The sequence below is a fragment of the Pezoporus occidentalis genome, unplaced genomic scaffold, assembly GCF_034315485.1.
Source record: "Pezoporus occidentalis ecotype Australia unplaced genomic scaffold, CSIRO_AGI_Poc_V1 ctg226, whole genome shotgun sequence".
NCBI classification, from domain to species: Eukaryota; Metazoa; Chordata; class Aves; order Psittaciformes; family Psittacidae; genus Pezoporus; species Pezoporus occidentalis.
This window is the reverse complement of record NW_026914138.1, coordinates 1,129,038-1,135,134: the sequence shown is the minus strand read 5'-3', so window position 1 is coordinate 1,135,134 and position 6,097 is coordinate 1,129,038.

The following is a 6,097-nucleotide window of genomic DNA, read 5'->3' as shown; positions in this document are numbered from 1 at the left end:
TGAGATGCCCTCTTCATCATCATCACAGCTTCCATGTCTCATAGTAGCAAGGAAAAATTAGGATGTGTATGAGTCATACATTAACCATGACAGTACGGGGGACAAGGGTTGCGTGGTGAGGAATTCCTTTGTCAATGTCAGCTGAGTGACACAACCAGAAGGAAAAATATACCACAAAGAGCTTCCATGAATTACTGTATTCAGCAAAATGAAAGGTAATTTGACATCTCTGACAAGGGGCAGGGAGAGCTTCAATCTGGCTCTGCTGAATTTAGCAAGCTAGTACAAAACTGGTGGGAAAGGGGAGCACGTACCCCTTTAAACCTCTATGGCGCTTGTGTGCTAACTGCATCTGTTGGCCACGTGTCTCCTCCTCAGATAAGGAATCCTGGGGCCAGCAATTAAAAGGTATTTTGGCAGGTTATAGAATCATAGAATAGTCAGGGTTGGAAAGGACGTTGAGATCATCTAGTTCCAGCCCCCTCTGTTAGAGACTATCTTCTCACAAGCTCCCTTTTTTGACTCACATTTACCAATCAATCAATGTATGTCTCCCTATCATAATAAAGCCATCATCTATATACACAACCTGTCAGAAATGACAACTCCTCATTCTAATATTATGGGAAATATATATGCCTTGGAGGAAACACCTGTTGGATCCCTAAAGTGGGATATAGAGAGAAAAGACAGCAGGAAACTCACTTCATCATAACGGCATCCACCTTGCCAAAGCCAAGCATATTCTGACTTAACAAGAACCTCTCTTTAGTTCAGGGTTCCTTCTGCCATATACTCTGCAAATGATTCTTATGGAATTCTGATTTTCATGAGAGACTCATAAATCATCCTGCACTGGACTTGGAGGAGTTTGAGGATGAGGGCACTGATACAATCTAGCACCCAGGGCGACAAACAGTCTCTGACTGGGCTACAGTCACTTCAGCCATTAGCAGGTGATGTGGTTCACAAATTGACTGTGCTGTGGGAGCACAGTTATCTGTGCTAGCCCTGCATCTATCAGGAAAGGAAACAGTTGCATTCACATGATGCTCTCCATTGCCATGTCTGTGTTACCTTTCCTGCATCACGTTCTCATTTGAGGTCCTTACCACTCACACTGCACTGAATAGGATGTCAAAACAGCACAAGACTGTAGGAGTGGAGCTGACCTACAGAGTACCAGGTACTCTGGACTGTGGGCATTTCTGTGACTGTGGTCCTAATGGCTGAACATTTCAAAACCCTCTTCCACACCATCAGGCACATAAGCCACTGGTAATCAGTGCCCAACCCACAGGCAAACTGAGCCTATTACAAGAGCCCATCATGAAACTTAGAGAAAAACATGGGTTTATACTACAAGTAACCCCAGTTTAATACCTTCTGTATGGTCCAAACTGGCTCCAATGTAGCAGGCTCAAACTGAGAGTGCTGCGACATGATAAAACATTTCTTTTTTGCCTGTTTGCACAGCCATGATCTGATATAAACCAGTCATTCATGTTACTATGAATCAAAGTAGGGAACGTAGCTCTCAGCTACACTGAAAGATGGTCAGACACATCCAAGATGTTTCAAACTTCATTTGAGGACTAACATAAGTGATTAACAGTTGTCTATAGCATTAGAAGGCAGGAGTGGAAGTCTTTCTATCAAATTGTTAGCTGCCAACAACTTCCCGCTGACAAGCTATCTTTAAATTCTTCATAATGCCTTTGCAAAGCCCTAAAGCTTTGTTGAATCCCTCGCCTGCAGTCTTCCGACATCAGCTCTTCCACTCCTTGTCATGGGAAAATGTGGCTACAATGAGTCGTAATGACACGTGCACGCATCAAGGTCTGTGCTCATTTGGTTTGCCTCCTGCACCCTACCTACAGAACAGCAGCAAATCCGCAGGAATCAGGGCTCATTTCTGTGTCCCAAATTTTGCCCAGAGAGAGAGAAAGGGGCAGGAGTGTACTCACAAAGCAGCTCGGGACAAGCAAGGCCTGGAAGAGTTGTGCCACTGGTTCCCAGGAGCCCCCACATGAGAAATCCATGCACAAAAGTCTCCAGGGAGCAAACACCAGTGGGACCTGCCCCAGGTTGCTCCAGCAGCTGGAGCTGCAATGCCCCAGCCCATCAGCACAAACACGCTGCCAGCCTTCCCCTGCCTCTGTACCACAGCCTTGGGGATGATTTAACTCTTGGCATGTGGGCTGTTCGGTTCACATCCCATCTGGGAATCCTCTCATTGTTGTCTGACTGGCTCCCAGCTCCCCACATATGCTAACCTTTTCCTTTAGGGAGGAGCGGAGTTTCACACACACAATGAACACTGCCTCTGAAGGCCTCTACAAAGCCCCTTTGCTCACTCCCAGGCCCACATTGTAAGAATATGGTGCTTGTCTGGGCTTGGCGTATTCATCACCATGGATTATATCACTCCAATCACAATGCATCAAAGTGCTTTCCCTACCTCACAAGGAACTCTGAGGCTTAATTAATTGACACAGAGAGGTATTATGTGTCATTGCAAAATACTGTAATGTAGAGTATTCCATCCAATAATTAACAACTACGCCAGGCTATAAGTAGAACCATTCTTAAAAATGAGTAGTTAAATTTTTCTTAATTACATCCACTGAACCAAATCTGCCCCTAAGCAATGCACATGTAATCCCAGTGAAGTCAGCCTGCTCGTACAGAATACACTCGAATAAAAATAGACTGTGCTTATCATCTATATTGCTGCAATACTTACACTCCCCCACTAAGTTTAGGGACTCCTGCTTTATTTAGAGTTGTAAACATGAACAATAAAGGTAAACTAAGTTGAGCTGAGAAAACAGCATGGAAGGAGAGATGTAGCATTGGGACTTACACAACACACAAACAGAAAGGCTGAATCCTCGTCTAATAGGCACTGTCTGACACCACACTTCAAAACGGAGCCGAGATACTCTAATGACAGGATTCCAAGTGATGATGCCTTGAGAAGAGCTCCTGCTACCTGCGTGGCAAAGTCTGAAGAGTTGGCAGCACTGGAGAAGTTCAGACTGCATAGGGTAAATGGACTGAAGTGTCTGAACACTGATCCAGACGCATTAGGATCTACTTCACTGAAGAAACCTCCGAGTGACACATAAGAAAAGTCATCACCTGCTTTTGTTGCCTGCTCTCCCTTTCTGCATTCAACCTCCATCCAAACCGCCTCCCTCAGCTAACACTTCAGTGTGTAAGGACACATCGTTCAGCCACAGACAGAAACCAGGTGTAGTAACTCCACCGCTTTTGCAAATTAACATAGCCCAGTTATCGTGGGGAAGCTGGATCCTACTTCTGCAGGCAGATGTCATGTGTCAGAGCTATGAGCCATTGCTTCTGACAGAAAACAACAGCTCGTTATTCAGAACATCCCTTGTGACATCTTTGCTGAAGCCTCCCTCTCCCCTTGCGAGGTCACAGGAGGGCCGGAAGAGACACAGCTTCTTCTCCCTGGCACAGACAAGTGCATGTGCATGTTTTCATTCTCCCACTACTCCTTTGGCTGGGTGCAGGTTGTATTTTAAAACCCAAAGCCTGATCCTGCTCCTCACAGACAGAGTAGAGGCTTGCTTTGATTCCAGAAAGGCTGCTCAGAGAGGAAGACAGCAGACAGCTTGAGTAAGGGTGGCAAAATTCAGTTCCTAATTATTAGATTAAACCCTTGAAACAGTTGTCATGTGTGAAGGGACAAAGCAGAATTTGGCAAACGGGAAAGGAAAAAACAAATCTTCTCATAATGATAAATAATCTCTGAAGACAACCTTGTCAGTTTGTGAGCATCTCAACAGTTCCCTGCTTTTGGGTTTTTTTTGGTCAGTGCTTATCAAAATTTGCATGGCTAGTTAGTGGGTTAATTTAATTACGAGCAGCATTCCTGAACAGCCTGATGGGGGATCTGCAGAGGGCAACAAAATGTGTTCTTGACTGATGAAACTGCACACACTCGCACATCTGGAAGCCGTCATGGGACGGATCGCTGTCTAGTAAATGCGTGTTGAGTGTTACAATATTTTACTAAGCACTCCCAATCTGTCAAGGTTTCCAGGAGAGTAGAGACTGGGAACATTTGGGATCATTTGTAGCTCAGAGCCGTTAGCTACTTCCACCCACTTATTGTGACGTTATTAATAGCACAATAATCGAAAGAGCAGAACTTGGCTTACTCAAGATCTTAGATAACAGAAGTGATTTTCACTAAGGGTCAAACCCAGGGAGCCAGGACCCTGCTGAACAATAGGCTACACTGCATAGTACTGCCTTGGCTGAACTGGTGGTATCTTTGTGCAGACTCTGGTCCTCAAGGGCCTTACCTGCAGACCCAGCCCAGCCCTGTTGTTTCAGGTCTCTGTAAGAGGCAGCACATGGTGACACTGAACCAGAGAAGACAGTGCTGTGTAAGCAATGTGATGCTGACCATCCCTTACTAATTGCCCTCCTCAACAACAGTTAATGGTAAGAAAAGCATTAAGCACCACACACAAGGTAGATAAATTTACACTTCATTAAACCACGGACAGTGTAACAAAAGCTGTCTGTCAGATAGAAGTGAACTGTAGCTCTATGCTATCCCTACTAAAACACAAGTTGCTGGCTAAAACCCAATGCTGTTATTCTCGCATGACATCCAGGGATGCTTGTGAGCAAGTGACATCCTAAATTCTCCTGGACTCCAAGAGAGCAGAATGGCCAGTTAGTGACCAAGACTCAAGTCATGGAGAAGACTGGTTCTAGCCTGGCACACAGGAATGGATTTCATCCCATGAAAAGCAATTCCCTGCTAAGGAAATCAGAACTCAGGACCTGGCCCGTGAAAGAGATTTTGCACAAAGCTTCTTCACAGCTCAAGGAAAAGATCTGGAAGCCTTCAAAACTTACCACTGACTTCATGTTAAACCACTGCATATCTGTTTAATTTAAATCCCCATCCAATCATTAAATATGGGTGTGTTATTTCTAATGGGTCATTATGATGTGATTTATGCCATTGGTGTAATTGTCAGAATTACTGTGGGTAATTAAAATACAAAATGCATGAGAGGCTTCGGGCCCTCTCAGCGCCCTCATTAAAAATCAGGAGCTGACCAAATTATAAATAGACTGGTTTGCACAAGTTCACAGGGAAAGCTAATTATGAAACTTCTCCTTATGCACTCAGAACTCACACCATCAGTCATGCAAATTCCTCCAGTGATTATACCATTGTATAACGTGGAATGGGATTAGTATGTACAGGTGGGTGCAACTCCAGTTACAGTGTGCAGTACAACTGTGCTTTGCACAGTGACGGGGAGTCCCTAAAACTCTAATGCAAGCTTGATGATAGATGTGGGACAAGGGCCTGGGGAAGAGAGAGGTGGTGCGTTTTCACATGAAATATAGACAAGCCAGGAACCCAGGGAGAGGCCGCAAAGGATAAGGCTCTCTGATCTGTAATGGTTAAGTCTCAGGGAAACAAGAGAGCCATGTGAACACAAGGGAAGACAGCTTCAGGCTCAACTGACTAAGGAATGGTGGCTGGCTAAAATCACAGGCAGTTCAGATGCCAAATCCAGCCAGTGTGAATACAAACCAAGGTTAAGAAACACTTCTGTATATAAGTGTAGGCAAGGACTGAGACTTTTTCTTCCTAGTGTTCTGTATTTTTTTACTCTCCAGAAGGGAACAAGAAATAAATAACTGGAAGCCTATATACAAAATTCAACCAAAATCAAATCAAGAAGTAAATCACTGATGGAAGAATAGTCCTGTTACAGTTAATAGTAACATCTCCAGTGACTCCAAGCCCAAATGAAGGATGCTTTTGCTTACCGTGGGCTTTCCTAAAGTGAAACTCCACTTTCCATGCCAGTAAACAGATTTGGTTTTCATGCAAAGAGACAATGCAGCCTGTACAGAACAAGCCTGGGCAGGTTTTGCACACCATGGAAGGTAGGTCCTGTATCAGAAATCACTACAATACCTGCTCCATCACAATGACCCATCAGTGTTTACACATCCTTTTATACCAAGAAGAGGCATGTTCCAAAACTAATGCTGATACATCTTTTGTGCACTTGTATAGGGTTCT